The sequence below is a fragment of the Trachemys scripta genome, chromosome 5 (genome assembly GCF_013100865.1).
Source record: "Trachemys scripta elegans isolate TJP31775 chromosome 5, CAS_Tse_1.0, whole genome shotgun sequence".
NCBI lineage: Eukaryota > Metazoa > Chordata > Testudines > Emydidae > Trachemys > Trachemys scripta.
The window spans coordinates 79,794,574-79,819,837 of NC_048302.1; the positions used below are offsets into that span (position 1 = coordinate 79,794,574).

The 25,264-nt window shown below is 39.9% G+C and overlaps 1 long non-coding RNA gene across 2 annotated transcripts in view; it reads right to left on the reverse strand.

The window, feature by feature from the left end:
- Nucleotides 1-2,158: 2,158 nt before the first annotated feature.
- LOC117878120 overlaps nucleotides 2,159-25,264 on the reverse strand; it is a 153,235-nt gene continuing 130,129 nt past the window's right edge. Inside the window, exons 3-4 of one of the 2 annotated variants that reach the window (XR_004645891.1) lie at nucleotides 4,506-4,555; nucleotides 2,159-2,176 (exon numbers count right to left, since the gene is read on the reverse strand). This is a non-coding gene — a long non-coding RNA (uncharacterized LOC117878120). Of the gene's footprint in view, nucleotides 2,177-4,473; nucleotides 4,556-25,264 lie in introns of both variants that reach the window. The other variant, XR_004645892.1, reaches the window with a different exon arrangement.

Below are 25,264 nucleotides of genomic sequence, written 5' to 3' on the forward strand. Positions count from 1 at the left end.
TATTTTCCTCACTAGATTTAACTTCCACTTTTTAAAGGATGCCTTTTTGGCTCTCACTGCTTCTTTTACGTTGTTGTTTAGCCACAGTGGCTCTTTTTTGGTTCTCTTAAATGTGTACCCCAAATTAAAAAACATAGTAAGTTGAGCCTCTATTATGGTGTCTTTAAAAAGTTTCCATGCAGCTTGCAGAGATTTAACTTTTGGCGCTGTACCTTTTAATGTCTGTTTAACTAACCTCCTGTGGCACCTTATAGACTAACAGACGTATTGGAGCATGAGCTTTTGTGGCTTAATACATGCATCCGACGAAGTGGGTATTCACCCACGAAAGCTCATGCTCCAATACGTCTGTTAGTCTATAAGGTGCCACAGGACTCTTTGCTGCTTTTACAGATCCAGACTAACATGGCTACCCCTCTGATACTTGACTCCTCATTTTTGTGTAGTTCCCCTTTCTGAAATTAAATGCTATAGTGTTGGGCCACTGTGGTGTTTTTCCTGTCACAGGGATATTAAATTAAATTATATTATGGTCACTAAAACCAAGCAGTCCAGATATATTCACCTCTTGGACCAGATCCTGTGCTCCACTTAGGACTAAATCAAGAATTGCCTCTCCTCTGGTGGGTTCCAGGACCAGCTACTCCAAGAAGTAGTCATTTAAGGTGTCAAGAAACTTTATTTCTGCATCCCGTCATGAAAGAGTCTACTCTAAGAAACAGGCCTACTTTTTCTTTTTTTAAACTTAATTTGCCCCAGTCTAATGACTTTACAGGATTCACCAGAGCTACAGAGGACCCATTTATCCTTCAAGTAGACCAGTAGTTTGTGGAATGATCCAGTTTTTACTAGACACCAGTGACAACTCTGTAGTACCTAATTACCTACAGCTGTGTACATGCACAGACTCCTGCTATGAAGCATTAGTAAATCCACAGGTCCAAGATGGTCACTGCACTATTATTTTGGTTTATCAGCACTCAGAGTGCCATGTGTAGGAGGGTTGGGAAGCTCTATGTAACCAAGTACACTATGTTGAGTATCTCTTATCTCAACCTCTCTCATGCTTAGTGGAAGTGACGTCTTAGTATCCTACTCCTGGTGCTATGTCAGGAATAACTCTCAATACTTATGCTTAATCCAGCTTGGTTTTTGCATGGGGTTGCAGACTACATCAATAGAATTAAATGTGAACTATTACTTTATTTGGGTGTAATGGGTCATGCTCACCACCATGGAGCCTCCTGCTGGTTGCTCTGGGAATTAGCTCCGTCTATCAGCAGGGCGCTCGCCTCTTGTGGCATCTCACACTCCGTCACTGCTTCTCCACCATCTCTGCTGTCTGTGGGGACCCACATCGCTCCCGGACCATGGCGTCCTCTTCAAGGCACGGCCCTCCGGCTGTCCCCCAGCTCTGTTGTCTCCCCACTTCCGGGGAAACCGGAGAAACCGGCAGTCCTTCGTCTGGCCTCTCGCCGCAGTGGTGAACTGCAGCCTCTAGTCCAGCCCCTCACTCAGGGGCAAACTGCAGTCCTTTGGCTAGCCACTTCCCTCAGCAGCCAGTGGGGCAAAGGGGGGGGGGGCAGGCCCACCCGCCGTTCTGGGCCATCACCCAGGGACCCTATAGCTAGCAGTCACTCTCTGCCTCTCCTTCCCCTCTTTGCCATTACCTGCTATCCCTGGGCCACTTCCCTGTAGCCCCAACACCTACTCGGCCCCTGTATCAAGGCCTCAGTCTGGGAGCCAGCCAGGCGGGAGCTCCGCTTGCTTCCCTGACCCTGCCCAGCACTGCTCTGTCCCGGGTACTTCTCTCTACAGGCAGCCAGTCCTTCTCCCTCAGCTTCTCTCTGCCCTGCAGTCCTCCTTATACGGTCCAGCCTGGCCCTGATTGGCTGCTTCTAAGCCTTCCTCTGGTTGGCTGGGTTCTGCGCAGCCATTCTAAGGGCTGCTATTAATCCTGTGCCAGCCAGTAAGGGGCTGCTGCCCTGTCACATTGGGTAATTTCTTCTTTTAGTAGAGCTGGTAATTGTGGACAACTGCTATAGATGTTCACAAGTAAGTGATGTGCTCCTCGATTTGTAAATGTGCAACAGGTTTAAGTTCTGTGTAAGTTCATGAAGACATGTTTGTTTAGACAATCCTAGGATGTTTCAGTAGTTGGTTATCAAAGTGTGTTCTGGAGGCATTAGGATTAAAGTCCACAACAAAAGGAATTCAACTACATTGAAACTTGTAGCAAAAATCTCACTGGAAGTTAGAACAATTAACCCATATGTCATAGCTATGATGTCATGAGGAGGCTGTAAGTCACATTTGTGATATTAGAGCAATGAAATGTGACATTTTTAAAGGGAGAGAGATCCACAAAATAATATTTACTAGATTTGAACCCATGAGACTGCAATATGCAATTGAATTGTAGTCATATGTGTAATGATGATTAGCGGAGTTACATCATAATTCCATTAGCTAAGGAGTGCTTCATAACTACATTAATTAAAAAATATATATAAATATACGGATATAAATTTCTACTGTAACTTCAGCTCTCACAAGAAAACGAATATAAAACTGGGCAGAGAGAAATTCTGAATATTATTACAATAAATAGCATCTTCCTTATTAAACTCTTGTGTGATCCACCAGTTACTGAATATAAACCAATACAAGCTTCAAATGAATAAAAAGTTACTTGAGCTGATTTGCTCATGATGCTTATTATTGTGTTCAGAGAATCCACTATCTCTAGTATCATAGCACAGAGTAAACCTGATAGTGTGGTATTAGTTATTTATATACACATCAGGTGAAATCATGGCCCCACTGAAGTAACTATAAATTTTGCCATTGACTTCAATGGGGCCAGTATTTCACTTGTCTACTGTACAGGTCAATCCAGCCCCTATTTAAAGACAATGGCATAACTCCCATTGACTTCAATAGTGTAGGATCAAGCTATAGTTTTTATTTGTACTTTGTAATAGACCATAAAACAAACATTCTACAATTTGTGTTTTGGTTATGACCAGATTTTACATTTCTACCATAGCAGCCTGAAAGATAATATAAATGTATATAGAATCATAGAATTACAGGACTGAAAAGGACCTCGAGAGATCATCTAGTGTCCATTCCTCTGTGCTGAGGCTAGACTAGTGGTGGGCAACCTGCGGTCTTTCAGGGTAATCCACTGGTGTGCCGCGAGACAGTTTGTTTACATTGACTGTCCGCAGGCACGGCCACCCAGAGCTCCCAGTGGCCGCAGTTTGCCATTCCCAGGCAATGGGAGCTGCGGGAAGTGGCGCAGCCCACAGGGATGTGCTGGCGGCCACTTCCAACAGCTCCCATTGGCCAGGAACAGCGAACTGTGGCTTCTGGAAGCTGTGGGAGGCCATGCCTGCGGACAGTCAATGTAAACAAACTGTCTCATGGCTCACCACTGGATTACCCTGACTGGCTGCATGCAGCTCGCGGGCCGCAGGTTGCCCACCACTGGGCTAGACAGTCTCTGACACGTGTTTCTTTAACCTATTTCTCCAATGAGAGAGATTTTACAACATCCCTTGGTTACCTTTTCCAGTACTTATTTATCTGTATAGATAGCTTTTCCTCAAATCTAACTTATGTCTCCCTTGCTGAAGATTAATTGATTACTTATTGTCCTGCCTTCAGGGGACGTGGAGAATAATTGATCACTGCCATCTTTATAACAGTCCTTAACATATCTGAAGACTGTTACCAGGTCTGTTTTCTTGAGACTAAACATGACTAGTTTTTTAACCTTTCCTCACAGACCATATTATTTAAACCTTTTATAATTGTTGTTGCTCTCCTCTGGATTCTCTCCAATTTGTCCACATCTTTCTAGAAGTGTGGTGCCCAAAAACTGGACACACAACTTCAGCTGAAGCCTCACCAATGCCAAGTAGAGCAGAACAATTACTTCCTACGTCTTACACATCTCCTGTTAATACACCCCAGCCTGTTTTAAAACTGCATCACATTGTTGGCTCATATTCAATTTGTGATCCACATAGCCACTAATTTATTAAATACCAACCTCTTTTTATATTCAAACCCACCTAATAGGATATTTACAGAAAAGCAAGCATTATAGTACTGTTTTCCAGAGATAAAGGGATGCTATTTTCCCTTGACTATTATGTATGCCGTTGTGCTGCAGAATGTATATATGCATTGTCCAATTATATATATATATATATATACACATATATTTACATAAAATATACATAAACACATACACATAACATATACAAACATTCATATTTCATATATATACACATATAAAATATACATACATGTTTATGTATGTGGCACATATAAATATACATATACAAACATACTATTAATACAACATCCTGTTTAGTTTAATTTCAATATCAGCTTAGTGTAATTTGTGCATGAACATTTAATAATTTGGGCCCTAGTTTGCTTATTAAATAAAAGATATACAAGTAAAGAAAAATCTCACAGAAACAGCATACCTGTATTCATTTTGACACTGGAGGTTTTGTTATAAAAGTCTTCAGTTTTCCTGCAGAAAACAAAATGATCTATTAATTTGTCACAACGCAATGGTATGTGGTACAAAATGTCATCAGTGTTTTTGGGGGGTGGGGGAAGAGGGAGACACTGGTGAATCAATGTCATATCAAGGCTAACCCTATTTTAAACACAGGCTTTAATTAAACTGGCACCACTTGTGCCTGCCTCTAAAGTTAAAGTTGAGTCAACACTTCCATTATAGCCTACCCTATTTTCAAAGGTTTAGTATCTCAGCTGTAAACATTTGCGTTGGAATGATATTTGCAATTGATTTTTGGTCTCCAGATTATCAACTGAAGAGCAGCTCACTTAAAGAAATGTATAAAATAAAAAATCTGTTTACAGGTTTTATTTGATGCTTTTCCATAGATGGATATATACATAAATATAAAAAGACTAGGAACACTTTTTTTTTAAAAAACAGCCAAAGTTATTAACTCTTTCCCCCCAGTATTAATGTGCTAGAAGTGTAGCTTTATTCATAATTTAATATGAATATTTTTACTGACATTGTGATTTTCACCATTGGTTGCTGCAGTACTAACTAGCGACTTAGGACCTGTTCCTGCTCCCAGGGAAATCAACGGTAAAATTCACATTTACTTTAATAGATGCAAGATCAGGCCCTAACACAGGAAGGTTTCCAAAGGCACCCGGCTGTTCCTTAAAGGATAATAATATGCACAGAAACAAATTATAAATACAATAATCCAGGGAGCAGGAACAGTTTGATTCTCTTGGGCTTGTGGATTCTTACTCTTTATGACATTTAAAAACATACAACCAAGAGAACAAATATCAACAAATACAAACAAGCAAACAAACAAATATTAAACAAGGAAATAACAACCGAAGAGGAGAAAAGACATCCTAAATTAAATCCAGCATGTTGCCCTTAACTCCTGATGCGATGCCTGTGTTTATCACACTGATCTGTGATAAGGACAAGCTTGAACTGAATTTCCCCAGTACCAGGGGTGGCTCTATGTATTTTGCCACCCCAAGCATGGCAGTCAGGCAGCCTTCAGCGGCATGCCTGTGGGAGGTCCGCCAGTCCGGTGCCTTCGGCATACCCGCCGCCAAATTGCCGCCGAAACCGTGGAACCAGTGGAGCTCCCGCAGGCATGCCACCGAAGGCAGCCTGACTGCCACCCTCATGGCAACTGGCAGGCCGCCCCCCGCGGCTTGCCGCCCCTGGCACGTGCTTGGTGCGCTGGTGCCTGGAGCCGCCCCTGCCCAGTACAGACAGTTTCACAACTGTAATGTTATTTAATGGTCTCTCTTCTGTCTGGCCCATTCACGATGCTACATGGGCATAAAGACGTAATAAATGGGGTGGGGGCAGAGACACCCCTGATATAAGAGGGTAGCCCAGCCAGCACACTGTTGCTGAAATGGCTCTACACTTTCCCCTCAGCTTTGTGTATTTGAGGTGTGCAGGGACAGGAGGGGACATGTCCAGAACAAACTGCACTCTGGCTATTCTCAGCTAGCTTATTACATCTAGAAGCTGCTCTAACTTACACCACTGGGGCCAAGAATTGGAGTGCAAGAGTGGTTTAAATCATCCTTTCTTCCTCCCTCCCTGTTCCTACAGCAAATACAGGGATAGGAAAAGAGAAAATCGGAATTGTTCATATTTAATACAAAACTAACGGTTTGTTACAATAGTTTCCCCACTATTTTCACCATATACTGTCCCTTGACCTCCCACTTTAAAGAATGATGGTGCGTACGATTAGAATGGTGCATTGGTTACAATGTATTACCATACTAAATGAGGCCCCAATCTCAGGTGGGCTTCCAGGTGCTACTGTAATTAATAAATAATAAACAAAATGCCATAGACTGGGTGGTGCTGAATATCTTTAACTCCCACTGAAGTCAACAGGAATTGAGTGAAAAGCACCTCTGAGGCTGAAACCTCTAGCAATTTATTCTTCTATACTGACGCAGAATGTACTTTGTACTGCTGTAGAAATTCAATGTTATTTTTAATGACGCCTCATAAGATGATCATACTGATTTCTCACTCAAATAAGGCATTTTAACACTGCTAATACTATTTAAAAGCCAATTTCCTTTTGTTATACATCAAGGGAAGGAACAGGCAGATGTTATAGAAATGGATCACTCTAGAAGCTAAGGGATAATACTGGGATGACAAAAAAAATTTCATGCCATTCTATTTATGCTAAAACTGATGTATCAGCAAATTAGCATCTGAGAATTCTCAGTAAACCATTTAAAGATTAAAGCAAGTCCAATCTATTTTCTTCAGTGTTGATAAACTGTCTTTGATTGTAACTTTAGGCTTACGTAACAGTCACAAATTATTCTTGAAAGCATCAAATTCTTGGAGTGTTTTCATGCTGCTACAGGAGACAACATTTTAAAGTATTCTATTGGCTTGGAACTGAGTAGTGGTCCCATGAAAACAGGCTATAAAATGCAACACTATTCAGACTCAGCAAAGACTCACCAAGTACAGAACTTTTTTTTACACCAAGATGTCAAAATGATTTCCAGCAGGTGGATTTGATCTATATACATAAAGTGTTTTTAGTTCATGCCAAAGTTTTACACACAATGCTTTGCTTTTTCTTCCTAAAAATCCTTGGTTCAGCGAGAACATTTGTATAGGTCTAAGGAGATTAGTCTCTACAGCAAGCTGCATACAGTCAATGGGAGGATGCATACAAATCACCAAACACATTTCTGAAAAATCTGATCTCAAGTACGCATATAAAGATTTAGGGGCAAATTCTGGTCTTGCGTGCACGCTCATAAGTCAATATAAGCTGCACACTTTTCAAAATTGTGCCCTGGCATTTTAACCAATTGTTGCTACTAATCTAAAATGATTTTCAAACTCTTGATTGAGTATTAAGGGACATTTAAAACATTACTAATATTAGTAACAGAATTTTAAGGGACATCATGAACTTAAAAGTCACACCTCTATCTGATTTTTTAATCAACTATTATTTAAAGCAATCTCTAATAAGTCTATAAAACTTAAAGGGATTAGAGAAAAGAAAAACAGTGAGTTCCCTTTTGTTTCCTTAGTGTTGTTCTTTTGTGTGTACTTAGTTTAATTGTTTTCTGCAAAACTGCTCTGCGTGGGTGTGCCCGTGTGGACATGAAGATATCTTGTCATTGTTATTCATGATTTTGTCACATCAAGATTAAACTATTGCAGTGTGATCTACATGTGGTTACACCTTAAAACCAGGTGCAGAATGCTGCTGTTTGTTTACTGAAGAGGGCATCTCTCTGGGACCATGTGTCATCGGTGCTCTGGGATCTGCACTGGTGACTTATTGGTTCCCAGGTGGAGTTCAAGGTATTGGTTATGACCTATAAAATCCTAAATGGCCTGAGACTGGCCTGTTTGACTGACCACATCTCCCTGTGCCATTGTTGTGATCAAAAGGATGCTTGAGCTGGACCCTTCTCATTATAAAAGAGGAAAAAGCTGTCTGTGTCAGGACATCAGTACTCTGGAACTTGCTCCCCAATTTGCTACAAAATAGCTCTAATTTTGCATGCTGCAGTAGGATGTTTGGAAAGGGCTGAGGGTATGCTTCCCACAATGATGGAGGGTCAGAAAGGAGTTTCTGTAGGTAGCTGGCTGGCTAGGTCCCGTTGCAATGATTACTTTAATGCTGCTAGGATTTTATTGCATTGCTAATGATGCGTTATGGTGTCTAGAATCTCAGGAAGGAATCTTTTCAATTATTTTAAATCTAAATAAATAAATAAATGAATAAGGCCCACTGAAGTCAGAGACTACTTGCGGGTTTAAGTTAGGCAAGCCCTTCATATCTTTCTGAATATGGGCCTACATGAACAGTAATATAATACTGCCAGCTCAGAACCTGTTGGGTGAAATAAAATAAGTGGATCATGTTATTAGTAATTGCTAGGGCTGTCAAGTGATTAAAAAAACTAATTGTGATTAATCACACTGGTAAACAATAATAGAATACAATTTATTTAAATATTTTTGGATGTTTTCTACATTTTCAAATGTATTGATTTCAATTACAACACAGAATACAAAGTGCACAGTGCTCACTTTATATTAGTATTTTTGATTACAAATATTTGCACTGTAAATGATAAACAAAAGAAATAGTATTTTACAATTCACCTCATACAAGTACTGTAGTGCAATCTCTTTATCATGAAAGTGCAACTTACAAATGTAGATTTTTTATTGTTATATAACTGCACTCAAAAACAAACCAATGTAAAACTTCAGAACCTACAAGTCCACTCAGTCCTACTTCTTGTTCAGCCAAGTGCTCAGACAAACAAGTTTGTTTACATTTGCAGGAGATAATGCTGCCCGCTTTACAAAGTCACCTGAAAGTGAGAACACGCATTCACATGGCACTTTTAAGACTATAAGAACAGACATACTGGGTCAGACCAAAGCTCCATCTAGCCCAGTATCCTGTCTTCCAACAGTGGCCAATGCCAGAAGGAATGAACAGAACAGGTAATCATCAAATGATCCATCCCCTGTCACTCATTCCCAGCTTCTGGCAAACACCATCCTTGCCCATCCTGGCTAATAGTCAGCGATGGACCTGTCCCTCCATGAATTTATCTATTTTTTGAACCCTGTTATAATCCTGGCCTTCACAACTTATTCTGGCAAAGAGTTCCACAGGTTGACTGTGCGTTGTGTGAAGAAATACTTCCTTTTGTTTGTTTTAAATCTGCTGCCTATTAATTTCATTTGGTGACCCCTAGTGCTTGTGTTATGAGAAGGAGTAAATAACACTTCCTTATTTACTTTCTCCACACTCAGTCATATCCCCCCATTAGTTGTCTCTTTTCCAAGCTGAAAAGTCCCAGTCTTATTAATCTCTCCTCATACGGAAGCCGTTCCATATCCCTAATAATTTTTGTTGTCCTTTTCTGAAACTTTTCCAATTCCAATTCTCTTGCCAGATGTGCTAAACATTCGTAAGCCTCTTCATGCTTCGGCCATCGTTCCAGAGGTCATGCTTCCATGCTGATGACACTTATTAAAAAAATAATGCGTTAATTAAATTTGTGACTGAGCTCTTTGGGGGAGAACTGTATGTCTCCTGCTTTGTTTTACCCGCATTCTGCCATATATTTCATATTATAGCAGTGTCAGATGATGACCCAGCACATGTTGTTCGTTTTAAGAACACTTTCACTGCAGATCTGACAAAACGCAAAGAAGGTATCAATGTGAGATTTCTAAAAATAGCTACAGCACTCATCCCAAGGTTTAAGAATCTGAAGTGCCAGCTACAACAGTGCCATGTGAACACCTGTTCTCACTTTCAGTGACATTGTAAACAAAAAGCAGGCAGCATTATCTCCTGCAAATGTAAAGAAACTTGTTTGTCTGAGCAACTGACTGAACAAGAAGTAGGACTGAGTGGACTTGTAGGCTCTAAAGTTTTACATTGGTTTGTTTTTGAGTGCAGTTATGTAACAACAACCACAACAAAAATCTACATTTGTAAGTTGCACCTTCACGACAAAGAGATTGCATTACAGTACTTGTATGAGGTGAATTGCAAAATATGATTTCTTTTGTTTATCATTTTTACAATGCAAATATTTGTAATCAAAAATAATAATATAAAGTGAGCATTGAATACTTTGTATTCTGTATTGTAATTGAAATTAGTATATTTGAAAATTTAGAAAAATATCCCAAAATATTTAATACATTTCAATTGGTAGTCTATTGTTTAACAGTGCGATTAAAACTATGATTAATCATGATTCATTTTTTAAACCACAATGAATTTGAGTTAATCACATGAGTTAACTGTGATTAATCAACAGCCCTAGTAATTGTCATTTATCACTACTTAACACACTTTTTTTCTTTTGGGATGAAAAAGGTAGATCAGACAAAATATTCACAACTACTATATACAACAAACAAAAACCCTGTTCCCTATTAGTGTATCATTTGATGGATCAGTTACCTGCAAAAATGTGTTCTTGGTTTTAAGAACCTGAGTTGAGTTGTTTGAACCTGACTGACCGAATCAAATATTTTCTCACAAGCATTCAGCACTATTTCCACAAGATGGATGGATTCCACCCAGAAATGTAAGGGTCTGATGCTTTTTTCATGAGTTCAAATACATCTCTCTGATTTATCCCCTACTCTTCTCCCAGAACAACAAAAATTAGCAGAAAATATGATTTTATGGCAGACAATTTATTTTCATCAAGTGAATTCCAGAATGCACCCCCTTTATGGTCATCATCACTATAATGGATTCTTTACCTCCCCAATTCCACCAAAAACATCTTCAGTAAATGAAGCAATGGCCACTTACTAGTGGTTGCAGATGGCTAAGCAGCAGTGTACATACATCTGTGTGATCTGGCAAACAAGTGATTGATTTTGTTTTTGTTAGGTAGTCAGCAACATCCTGATGTTTGAGGGGTGGGTGGCGAGGGAAGGGGCTTTCCAGATTTGTGAGAGGAAGGGGGAGTCAGATCTGCATTAATCTTGTTCGACAGATTCATCGCTTGAGCTCCTACCAAGGACTGCAGCCTGGTGGATAAAGTATCTGCAAAACTGGGGGCAGAGGGCAAATTAATCACTGAATTTACACCCTAGGGATGGGGTAGTCAAAATCAGTTCAAATACTGTGGAAGCTGTTCTACTGCACTTTCTCTCAACACACGAGTCACTACTAGGTGCTCAGAACCCTTTTTGCAAATGAGGAGGGAATTGTTTTAGTGGGGATTAAAGAGTCAGGTAATTCCCCTGGCCTTTTCTCTTCAGTAGCTGTATATTATAGTTTGCCACTTTATATATTTAATGGAGGAGAAAGAAAAAGTGGGAAATGTGGGCACTCTCTAAAATCACTGTTTTTTATCAGAGACACAAGATAAATAAGATAATATTTTTTATTGGACCAACTTTTGTTGGTGAGAGACAAACTTTCAAGCTTCCACAGAGTGCCTCTTCAGATCTGGGAATTTACCCGAAGAAGAGCTCTCTGTAGGTCGAAAGCTTGTCTTTCTCTCCAATAGAAATTGGTCCAATAAAAGGTATTACCTCACCCACCTTGTCTCTCTAATTATCCTGGGACCAACATAGTTACAACAACACAGCATGCAACAATGTTTTTAATCAGGCAGCTACAGTGCACTAAAACCAGTTATTTTGCTGGACTGTATTGCAGTGATGGACTTAACACTAGCAATAGCATCAAAATATACAAATAGTGTCAATTGGTGCTTCCATTTCAGGTTTTGCTGGTACCCAGAATTTGCAGAGTCAAAACTCATGGGAAAGGGTGATGCCTGTTAATTTTCTTTTCTTCTTTTAGATTTGTTTGAGACCCATAGCCAATGGCAGAGGGATGGGGAGACGAGACTGCAGCGACAGGTGGCACAGAAAGTAGCATGACAAATTGTGAATGATAAGACCATGTCAGTGGCAACTCACATGTGAAGCTGTGAAGACAAGAAATCCCTGCCCTGCTGTGCCCCAGTGCTCAGAAAATAGAGTGTACAAAGCTATGGTTTATATGAAAATGAATTTGACAGTGAGCTCACAGGCATAGCACCATCATCCAAACCAAGGCAAGAAAAAATATTTCTATGGATTTTGTTTACGCATGTGCATAAGTTAACAAAAAATACTGAAAATGATAAAAATATGAATAAGTCATAAGAAATGGTACAAAGAGGTTTTGTTTCTTCCTGTAGTTACAATGCAGCAATGGGACAGTGAGAGGGCCAGTATTAGGCCCCAATTCAGTAAAGCATTTAAGCACATGCTGAAGTAGACCCATGGGCCTACTTAAGTGCTTAAAGTTCAGCATCTGCTTCACTGCTTTGCTGGCCCATGGCCATATTGCCCAGTCCTGCAAAGAACTGAACACTTCAACTCTCATTAAAGTCATTTGGGCTAAGTGGAACCAAGTAGCCAAAGTATCCCAAGAAAATGGTCTAATAGGTTTCTGTTATTTTAGCTTTCAAATTCTGACTGTGGGGCCAGTCCTCACAGCTGTAAATTTTTGCACAGCTTCATATGTGATTTTTATGCAAAGTATTTTCAAATATGCTAATAATGTAATTAAATAACTGAACCACCAGCAAATAATTTGTATATTACCATAAATTTAAGTTTAAGGTCAATTAACTCTGTCCCAGGAAGTGGTGCACTAAATTGGCAACTGTAGCAGGTGCATGGGTGTGGAAAGGTGTATGGGGAGTAATTGCATCCAGAGTGGGGAAAGTTGGGACAGCTGGGTTTGTGGGGGTATCTGGGCAGATGATGGGAGCGTCTAGGAAATATTGGGGGGGGGGTTGATATAGCTGGGGGGAAGTAAAGGGAAATTGTGTTTGTGCAGATGCCTGGAAGTAAAATAGGAGCAAGATCAGTGACTGGGGTTAAAAGTTGGGGTGAGGGGAAGCCTAGTTTTGTGGGTATGTCCAGGAGGTACAGGATGGCGGAGGCTGAGGGTATCGGTGGTTGTGAAGGGTGTCTGAGTGTAGCTGGATAGCTTGGTAGAGAAGCTTGAAACAGCTAGGTTTCTGGGGAGTATCCATGCGGACGATGGGAGTGGGGGAAGGGATTTCTGAGATCTGAGTGGGGAAGGAGGAGTAACTTATGGGGAGCTGGCTGCAAGAAGATGAGGGATATCTAAATTATATTTGTATTGTTTTTACTAAATTACAAAGACAAATAAGGATAAAAACCTGAGATGGCCTAGTTGTTAAAGACAATACTAATAATAATGACCTGTTTTTTCCTATGACACTATTAAAATGCAAGACTTGAATAACATGTATATGTTATTTTTTTCCTTTCCCCTCACAGCAAAATGGCTGACCAAGGATTATTATTTTATCAACTACAATTGGTTAATAACATAGTAATCGTATCCTGACTGGTTCATAACTTAGATTGGTTAATATTAAGACACTGTGTGATTTAACTATGTGCTGCAAAGAGCCCCAGGAGGCACATTATAAAGAGCCACTTGTGGCTCGGGAGCTCAGTCTGAGTATCACTGCTCTAAAGAGTTGTAGATGGGGCGGGTTTCATCCAATACCATCAGCTTAACGTGCTCTACTTCATGGAGGAAAGACGGCACATCATTCTGTAGATACACTGTATCAGGCACAATGAAAGTGGTTTCTGGAATGTGAAAATGTCTTTGAGGAAGGAAGCCTTCCCTTCCTTACATATATTCCGTCAGTGCAGTAGGTGGAATGAGTATGTCTAAACTATAATTTCTAGCTGTATGTAGAAGTTAGTGGTTGGCAAAACACACACAGTGTCCCTCTAAGGAAGAGAAACAGAAAGCAGGGAAACAGAGCTAAGCTGTAGTATATTCTGGAAAAGGAACCTAATAAAGTCTAATCCCTTTCTTCCTCCCCCAGTCATATGATTTTTAGGGGAAGCAGCACTGCAAGACTAGATTTCCTCCTCCCATTAGCAAGATCTTCAGCAAGACCAAGAAGACCCAACTCACTCTGTCCCCCACCCAGCAGAGCAGATCTTCTGGAGGAGGAAGTTGATTACTATCTGAATCTAGGGCAGTGGGTATGGGAAGCAGGGTTTGGTCCTTGTTGGTGGATTAGCTATTCACATTTCAGGAATCATTTCATTAAGCTCTCTCAGTAAGCTACATGTAGCCCCAACCAGAGATTCCACACAGGACACCCCTTATCCCAACCATCTTCTCGCTGGCACCCTTACCTCCTCCTTTTGGTGATTCTTCCCTAAACCAGGGACCAGGAGGTGGAGCTAAAATGTGACTATCCAAGTGGGATGAATGTGAAAGGGAATTAGGAATTCAGGGCCAGATCCTCAGCCCCTGCTCCAACTGCTTCGTGCTGCTCAAAGCAGCTGGAAAGCTATATTAACATGTTATTCCAATATGAAGGAATCTCTGGCTGTCAGCATTGGTATAGCTGACTCTTACATCATCCTCTCCCAAACCCTGATGAAGTGGATGTGTTATGGGCTAACTGGGAGAAAATCCCCCCTTGAGGCCATAGCCAACTTACATTCGGGACTAGCACGCCAAGGATCCAGCTAGCACAGAACTGATCTCAAGGTTGGGGTCCTCCTTTGTACCCATCTCCAGCTGTGCCCACTTTTGGGGCACAATGAGAATCTGGGCCTCAATCTCTGCAATGAATGGCCTAGTGCTGTTGGAGTCACACAGTACAGCAGACAGGAGATATAGGGCAACACGCTGATAACTGTGTGATATGGGACTCCCTAGACAAGCAGTACTACAGGTCTGTCTCGTCTTACATAGGGGTTCCGTTCCGCGGTTAGCGCGTAAAGCGAAAACCGCATATAGCCAAAATTCCATTGAGTTCAATGGCGGGCGGAATCGCCAGCACTACAGGTATAGTATTAAAATTGTTATTTTTCTCTTTTTTTTTGTTTTTTTGTTTTGTTTTTGCCAACCACATAAAGTTGAAATCACACATGTTAAATGTGCGTAAGACGCGACAGACCTGTATATTTTACTGCATAATCACATAGGTGTTAGGCAGTCATAGTGTAGAAGCTTCTCATGAACACATTTACAGTTGAAAGTCACTCTTTTCCCCTTGACTACTTAATATGGTACCTTCCATGGGGGCATTCTGTACTTTGAGATTCAGTGAAAATGAATTGACTGTCCTTTTGGTATTACCCTGAATTGAGTTTTTAAAGGACCTCTAGGTAAATTGGCTTATTTCAATTACAGTATACAGTACCACTTGCTAAACAACCAACAACCACAAATGCCTCAAGCCATTGCATGCTGCTGATGTCAGAGGTTTGTCTTCTCACCTCCTTCACTTTATTTGCACTTAAAAGAAAAGTTTAACAAGGCATTTGACTAGCTGTGCACTCAAAAAACAACAATTTGATCTTGACCTTTGTACTTAAATTCAAAATCTGCAGTTACTGTCTCCTTTATTATCCCCCCCCCTCCCCCAAGATGTATCTGGAACACTTTAAGTAAGATGGGGAATTTCAGGATGTATTTCTGAAAATAAACCATATACAAACATGGGAGGGAGGGAGAAAATTTCAAGACAGCTATACAAACTGACAGGGTTATGTGCAATTTACTGACTATTTTTATAGATGCAGAAGGAAACAGTGACATGAATAAAATATTTTTTACATTCAGAGTCTGCCTACAGCTTTGCCAGTAAAGGAAATTTTATTTAGAAATTCAGTCAGGAGTTTTATGGTGTTAGTGCTTTTCATTATTTTTTATTGTTTGAAAAATAAATAAAGGAAACAAAAAAGATTTTTGAATAAAAGCAATCTCCTTACTTTATTGGCCTGAAATATTGTTCTATATTTCCTTGCTCTTTTCTATTTTATCATGCTCCCATTATGTTTTTAATTACACAAAATCATACAATCCCAGCCCTTTAAAAATACTGTGTATGTGGTTTAACAGGAACTCACTGTTGGTCAATGGAATTCACTCTGCAGGGCAGGAAATCAGCTATAAGACTAGATGTGTAGGAAAGTGGGGGTGTTTAAAGGGCCTTAAATGTAGGTACCTAGCTCTTTTACAAATGAATAGAATAATATTAGCAGAGGGAAGGATCAGCATTGTCACCGACATGAAACAACCAGTCTTTTTGAGCCCGTTTCTGGAATGCCAAAGAAATTATCACAGGGAGGTGATTTCTCTTCAAGTTTTAATTAATTAAATATACTAAACATGTAGGGCCTCCACAGCTAGTGTAAATCAGCGCATCTCTGATCAAATCAATGGCACCATGCCAATTTATACCAGCTGAGAATCTGGCCCATCATTTAATGTCATTTCACTAGGATTTAATAAAAACCAATGAGAAACAAAACAGTCCAGCATATTTAGGTGGCATGGGTCCACAAGCTTTTGGGTCCAAGCTATTTCTCAATGTCCCTCAAGAACACAGGCTTAGTAACAGAATAAATCCACCATGATAATACAAAAGAATCTTCAAGAGTGTTATATTGTACCAATGTGAGCATCCACCCATGTTCATGTGTAAGTAAACACCTCACAAAAAGCGTAGGGGCTGAAAGTGTTTTGTATGTTGGAGAACTATGTTTAAAATTAACAGGTAAAATTTACAAAGGTGTTTCAGTGACTTAGGAGCCTAAACCCCATTGACTTTCATTACTTTTTGAAAATGGGAGTCAGGCGCTTTTGAAAATTTCACTTAACATGTTTATTCCCAAAAGTCTAAATAAAAGAAAGACATCATACAACCAATTCTTGGGCAAAAATCAGTGTAGCTACACCAGGGTTTAAAATTCACTACACAGAGGATAATAAAACTGGTTAATTAGCTCATAGTAATGAGCACAAATAGTAGGAACATAACCCCTGCTTATTTGCATCAGTTGTATACAGTTATTTTGCAAACTATCGGCCATTTCCAATTCTCATGTATTATCAATAGGCATTATTGGCAGTTTCAACATTCATGTATCTCATTGGACTGGGGCTCCCTCCTGCAGAGTATGGAACTGATAAGACATGTGAAGATAAAACACCCATAAATAGGCATTTCTAGATATAACAACTCCTCTCTATAGACATCTTTTTGTCTCACTATTCACACCACTCCTATGAGGACTAATGGGAGTGATGTGCTTTCACTGAGAGGTCATTAAAGATATTACTTTCTCTGTCCCTCTTTGCCATTCCTATACAAAATACACGTCCCTAAGTCACTTTGGGTAGCACTAGTCCATTCTATAGAGTTAGACCAATATGTGTTGGGTCAAGCAAGATTGCACAATGAAAACTCAGCTGGCATACCATGGTCACTAAGAAGGTAACAGGTTTTTACTAACTGGTCCCTAAAAACAAAAGTTATGTATGTAAGATTGTTATTGTATTCCACAACAGTCAAATGTGTACAGTTAATTTATTCTAAATTTAGCACAAATCAGCAAAGATTGACTTAGTAGATATTCATTAGAATATTTGTATATTTTCTGCCTCGCACCCTTTGATCTTTCTTTCCTTTTTTATATAGTCTAATATCCATTAGCAAAATAGATTAGCTATATGGAATTGTGCTTTAATACAAACAAATAAGATCTATCAGGGGTTCCTTTCAGAACAATAAATCCTGTGCGCTTAAGTTAATGCTTAGCCCATGATAGCAGAATGAATCCGATTGTGTACTCGGATGTCTAAATGTAACCCAGATATGACAACTTCTGTCTTCCCCTTGTCAAGCTCAATTAAAAACACTAAAAACATTTTTAAATATTTATTTGTACTGTACTGTCGTCAGTAGCTCTTAGCTTGTGTTGTGCTAGCTTTAGAGAATCATAAGTGGCATTTAGCACAAGTACTGTACCACTCAATGTACTTGAATTTACCTAAAGTGTTGACAGAAAGATGATGGAGAGTTTAGCAACTGTAACATAATGCTCTCTCAAGACATGGATGAACCTCTGATACACAATACACAAAAATAAACTTATGTTTCATGTAATATTAGTTTTGCAACTTTTTCTAAAAGTGTTTACTACATCTTCTGGAAACACTCAGCAATGCTTTGTAATCTCCAATTTTCACTTTAATACTAATGGGCTATTTGACCCCATTTGCTCTTTTGTTCCACATAAGGCCACTCAAAATGACCAGGCTTCTACTGTTTACACAACCGGTATGCACTCTGCTGTCTACTGGTTTCATACCAAATATAGTCCTACATGCCTCACGCCTATTTAAAGCAAAAGAGCTACTATTCTTCCCCAGTATAAATAGCCAAAGAAAACATGACTCCAAAAATTATACTTGGCACAGTGGTTAAACTCACATGATTAAAAACAGTTAAATACTAACTACTTATACTTGCTGCATGAACCTCAAAACTTTTTGAGCTCTGGTTTGATTTCAAATCTGAATGCTTTTAAGGTCTCCCTTTCTCCTATTCTTCAGTCTGCTCATCTCCTACTTCTTAATCTCCAACTGTCTCCTTTAGATTCTCTCCTATTTAACATCTTCTTTAATTATCTGGAATAAGAGGTAAATGCCATGCAGATGACATTAAACTGAATAGTGTTTTTAACACCAGTGAGGACAGAGAAGTAATAAAGAGGGACCTGCCAAGACCAGAAATCTGGGAAATAAACAACAAAGTGCAGTGCAGCTTAGAAAAATGCAGAGTAATAATCATCCAAGGAGAACAATCCAAAACTCAGACACTGAATGAGAATGAGGCACCTGGAAAGCACAATTCTGAAAGAGAGCAAGGGATGACAGAGAACTGAGAAATAGATATGAATCTTCAAAAGCAATGTTTCAGCAAAAATATTTGGGGCTGCATATAAACATCATGGAGCAGGAGGGTGATAGCCTCTTTCTATGTAGCTCTGGTTTCAACTGCACATGGACCACTTCAGAGCAGGGACTGTCTGTTACTATATGTACACAACAAAATGGGGCCTCAATCTTGGTTGGGGCTTCTAAGCACTCCCGTAATAAATGATAAAAGAGGTAGATGCATGCTGCGCCTCAATAGGCTGCTGGTGTGCTGAGACCACTGCCTATCCTGCTCGCCAATATAGTCTCATGGTCTTATATTCCCTCATTGGTCTGTCTCTATCTGTTGTCTTTTACCTTATAGAAGGGGACTGTCTTTTGTTCTATGTTGTACAGCACCCAGCACAGTGGGGTCCATGATTAGGGCTCCTGTGGCATTACAATGATGACAACAGTACTAAATAATATTCTAAGAAACAATGGAACTCTGGAAATTTCAAAAAAGAATAGCCAACCCCACAGAGATTGCCCGGACAAATAAGATTTGTTTCAATCTATGTATAAAGTCTGGTTGGGGAAAGGAGAAAGGGTTAGATAAAGGATAAAAGGAAAACTATAAGATATGGGACAGAATGAGGGAAAGGACATCATATTAAAATGTGTGAGAGGGATGATAAATTTCCACTGAGGAGCTCATTACAGCCTTAATGGTATCTGCTTGCCATTTCAGCCACAAAGAAAGAAAGAAATCTACCAGCTGGTAAGAGAAGGGAGCAAAAGATCACAAGAAATGTATTCACCTTGCAGGTTTTTAAAAATATTATGATGTCAGCTTTTACAGTCCAAAAATTCACATGCACATGTTTTTAGAGATCCATCCTTTTTTAATTTTTATTTTCCTGGTGTATTCCTTTTCAAACTCTATTTTTATTGAATTTCACAAGATAAGTCTTAAGAATGCACAATTTATTTTAATGTAGATTTCTAATGCCGGATTATAAAGCATCTTAGTAGGGCACAGAATACTTACTGTTTAATCACTGCATATGAAATCAGAGCATAAAGTCAGATCCATTGCCATCCTTTTAATTATCTAAATCTCCCAACACTCTTTCGGTTCTGAAAGTGCTCCATCAGTAGGGTTGCCAACTTTGTAAAATATAAAACCTGGACACTCCAGCAGGAGTGCTGGAACTTCCTCTGCCCCACCCCTTCCCCAATAGGCTCTGCCCTGCCCTGCCTTGTTCCCAGACCTCACCTCTGCCCTGCCCCTTCCCCCAAACTACACCCCAGCTCTGCCTCTTCCCCCAAGGCCTCACCACTGCCCCATCCCTTCCTCCTGAGGTCCCATCCTCCGTTCACTCCTCTTTATCCCTCCCTTGTTACTCCCTGCGCTTCCCCTCTCCCTGCGTGAGTTGGGAAGGACTCACCTGCAGAGCCGGGGCTGGAAGCTGCAGCCACCCAATGCAGGTTGGAGGCGGCCCCGGCTGAGTAGGGGCTGGCATGGGTGATGACTCGGTGCCTTCCCGTCTCCTCCACCCGCAATAACCAGACTTTGGGTCAGTAGATCTGACTGGAGACTGTCAAGACCCCTTTTCAACCGGACTTTCCAGTCAAAAACCGGACACCTGGCCACGCTATAATCAGCAGCAAGCACCAGGTTCAACAATGCCTTTCTTTTAAGATTTCCAGTGAAATTTTGTTATGGAGAACAGGAAAAACTATGAACTTGTGCCTTCCTGTGAAGCATCAAGAATATTCAGCTTCTAGAGAGGGGACACCAGAACAGATAAACTACTTAGCTAGACAGGTATGGTGACTCCTGGGTTGGAATGATAGTCTTTTAAAAATGTACAGATATGCTAATCAACACATTCCAAAGACTATAATCAGGTTTGAACAGCCTAATATTTTTTTCTGGTCTTTTTCTGGTTCAGTAACCATGTCATCCTTCATTATCAATTTACCAGACAATGTGGTCTTGGGAAAATCATGTTAGATCATTTTCAAATAGTAAATCTAACAAATGTTACTCAGATTGCTCAAGATGTTAAGTGGTTTTAAAAATCTATAGAATTGAGCCTCATCCACGTCTGCATTAAATGAAGAGAAAAATACCAAGAAAGGCAAAGAAAATACTGTGTGCAGGGTAGGGAAAAGGTGCACTTCAGTTTTTGATCTTTGTTATTTAGAATGCTAGGAAGACAGCAACTTTCAGGAGTGTACTACTAGAGTCCCTGGCTAAATGGTCATGATGTCAGAATGTTACTATATGTCTGTCCTTCCAGGCATTGTTATAAATACTGGGACATCATTTCAAGTCCCTTCTAGCTGATTTCATAGCAATAGCCTATAGCAGCATGGAAGAAAGGGAACTCTTGGCAAAGAAATAGCAAAAATATAGGCTTTTGTGTCGAATGTTTCTTAAATTATGCTTATTTTTTATTTTAGCCGTTTAACTTTAAGGGTCAGAATCCATTAGCTATGGATGTAAGATCTTAACTACAGTTTCTCCTGAGAACTTTTCATATAGGCCCAGAGTCCACAGCTTGGCTTGGGCTATAGGGGCTGGCTAACAGAGAACAATACATAGCTAAAAGGAAGCTGGGGTAAACGGATAACTTTGTGTGTTTCAAGTCAGTGAGCAGAGTCAGCATAACTCCGAATGTAACTGGGCGTCCTTATCACGAGTTATAGACACATGAAGTGCTAAGAAAGGCCTCACGGTTACTCCCTAATGCAGGGAAGAGATAGTGATACAATACTCCTCAGATCCTAGACAAAGTTCGGGGAAAGGCCTAATATGATTGACATGAGTTATGACACCCTCCCCTCACAGATGTATGCCAGTCCTAGCCCACAGAAATACAAGGGTAAACTTATAAATAATTGTTATTGTTAAGTACTAATTACTGCTTTTTCGCTTTAAATCTCTAGGAATGTACCTGTTGGTCAACCGAGAGAGCTGCTCCCTCATTCCCCTGGACCCCAGAATTAGGATTTAACCTATATACTTTAATAGACATAGTTTGGGGGTAATTACCTGTGTCAGCAATATGTTAATTTGGGCCATGGGTGGAGCCATTATGTAATCTTTTAAACCACTGGCTTATTGTGCTTATCTTGTCTTGCTGCTAGAACTTATCCAGGGGCTTGGGAAAACCCATCCCCATTGCTTTTTTCCACCCAATGAGCGCCATATATAATCTATAGGAATTAATTGTTTTGCAGTGTCTCTGAGCCTGATAAGCAAAGTGACATTCCTTCAGCGCTGTGAGTAATAAACTCCTGTGCTTGACTCTACACAGTGTGGATTATTGTTCCTTCAAACTAAAGAAGAGCTCCTCTCTCCATTACTTAGGCCTGGTCCCCACTAAGTCCCCACTTCGGACTAAGGTACGCAAATTCAGCTACGTTAATAACGTAGCTGAATTCGAAGTACCTTAGTCCGAACTTACTGCGGGTCCAGACGCGGCACGGAGGCTCCCCCGTCGATGCCGCGTACTCCTCTCGCCGAGCTGGAGTACCGGCGTCGACGGCGAGCACTTCCAGGATCGATCCCAGAACATCGATTGCTGGCCGCCGGACCCTCCAGTAAGTGAAGACGTACCCTTAGACTACACTGTCTCCAATATAGACCAGTCTCTGTTATCCATGTAACTGCTCAGGATCTCCCACACTTTGATCTTACACTTTATATTCAAAAGTAATGCTTACTAAAGCATGTAAATGAATCTGAGCAAGCATGATAATTATCACATTTATTCTTACTGATCAGAGGAATTTACTCTCTCTCGTTTCTGATTTCTCCACCTGAGAGAAACCATAATATATTTCTACTGATGGGGATAAATGTTTTATCATCTGGTCATCTTATTTCATTCTCTCTCTCTATCTTTTATATAAAAATATTTGAATACTCTGTTCATTTATCTGACTTGCTGATTATTGCATTTTGGAGGATAGAATGGCATACATGCCTCACTGAGTTAAAATACTAGAATGCATACCATCAGTCTTTTCTTTGTTAACAGCTCTTAATGTTCTTAAAAGGTGGGCAGAGAAACTGTTTACTGCATCGGCTCAGCATTCCAGACAGCCAAGGTCAGAAAGAAGTTCATCCTTTACTCTGTCAATACATTATCTCTTTCCCTGATTCTGAATGTGTAATGACAATAGGTTGAATAGTAAATTACACCGAGCAGTCATATCATATTTATAACCACAGGACAATGTCCAGATCTAGGAGCCCTGTTAAAGTGCACCTATCTTTCACATTTTGTAAAATGTAAGCTGATTGTTCTTTGTCTGTAAGGACTACTCGGTTCTTGAATCAGGAATTTTTCAACTTGAGCCATCTTTGGCTGAAGGTTAATTGGTTTTTGGAGACCCTGACAGTTTAGTCACTAGAATAATACAATATTTTAGCACCTTCCCGGGAACTCTTCAGATGAAAAAGATAGTGTATATTTAGTCTCAGTCCCCTTTGCTGTCCTCCCAACTACCAGTCCCAGGCTTCCCCCATCCCTATTGCTAATTTCAGTTTCCCTTTTCCTATCCCACCACTCTCCAGTCTTGGTCTTCCCCATATCCTCAGGCTCTTTGTCCCAATCTACTCCCCCACTTCAGGTTCAGATCTTGGTCCCTCTGCATTCAAATCAGGTAGCTTCCTCCTTCATGCTGCCTGGGTGCCAGCACAAGGTGCACTGAAACACAAGAGAAACAGGCTGCCAGTTTTAAAGTTCTGGCTCTGGCCTCAGCACAGCCGACAACAGCAACTGCAAGGAAAGTCTAGATGAGTCCCCTGAAGCCCTGGGCTTGAGCATGCTCAGCACGGATGGAACGTTCAGAGAATTTTAGATGCCAAACTCTAGCATGCGATTTTTTAGATGCTCTAACTTGACCAAAATTTTGGCAGATTTTCACAGATACAGGAAAAAAAACACATCCCTGATACAAAGGCTGTGCCCCTGCCAAATTTCAAGCACCAGCTCCAAAGTGTGTGTGAGAGTGGGGCACTAGAGCTTCTCAAAGAAAAGGTCACCAGAATCTTTTAACATGGACAAAAAAAAGCGTATTTTTTCTTTACCTTTATTCTTGGAAATGGCAGAGATTTTCCAAAAATATTCAGCATGAGACAGATACATGGAAAATTTCAGTCGAAACTGTTAAAACTGTCAAAATTATAAGCAACTGAAAACAGAGTTTTACAATGGGAAATCCTGGGTAGCTTCAATAATAGATGGTGCTGACAGCCCCACCCTTAATAAATGAAATAATCTCTCAACGTTTTAATTGATTATGTAATAAAATGTCTTACTAAATTTTAAAACCTTTATGAAAGCATTGTCTCTGTTCATAAAGTGGCTCTGTATTATGGTGCGTGCTTGTTTTGAGTTCAGACTGATATCTATAAAATCACCAAGGCCATGGTCTAAAGTGCCCTGAAGTCACTGGGCATTGACTTTAATGGGTTTTGAATCAGCCCCAAATGAAATGAAATTTCAAGGATGTCAAATTTGTCTAAATTCTTTTTAGACAAATTCCAGTTCTTTTCTTCTTCTAATACACACAAGTGCCGTTGAAGGCCTTATGGTTTTGAATGTCAGCATCATTGAACTAATTCATGTGGTGCTCAAGCATTAGTTGGAATCTGTTGCAAGAAAATACGTAGATCAGTTGCATCTATATTTTCAACACAAGCTGTTCACCCATATCAAGTGCAAGTTCTTAATGGAAGAGGGGGTAACATAAGGGAATATTACAAAATGTTTTTGTTTATTGATTACCCCCATTTAATGATTAAAAATATGCCCTCTGTATTATATAATCTGGTCAAGATGTTTTTATGAGATTTTTTACAACATGTAGTTTTATTTTTAATTTGGCTGCAGTAAGTGTCATCCCCATAGCAGATGTTCTCAGTTCCCACATACCTAATTATAATTTTATAACTATACAGTCATCTACACTACTGTGCATTGTAATGTGTCATTTAAAATCCACTGGTACTTGCACATTGAATTCCACTATGTTTTAGAGCACATTTCTATTTTCAGCTGTATACAGCTCAGATATATGCAGAAGAGACAGGAAACCAAACAGAATCTTGATACTGTAACCATGAAGATATTGTTAAAACACATTTAAACCTATGTTCACAGATAGGAATTAAAACTAAACTGAGATAAATGCTTTTGAGATAGAAGTGCTATGACAGAACATAGCAAAATGACATACTATTTGGAAGATACTGTATCTGATGACACTGATTTGTAATATGGCCCCACAGTTCTCCCATTTTATGAAACAAGGCTCTGATGCTGCAAAGACTTATGCACATGATTAACTTTATACATGTGAGCACTTCCACTAAACACAAGCTTTTTGTTTAAATCTTTGCAGGATCCAGTACT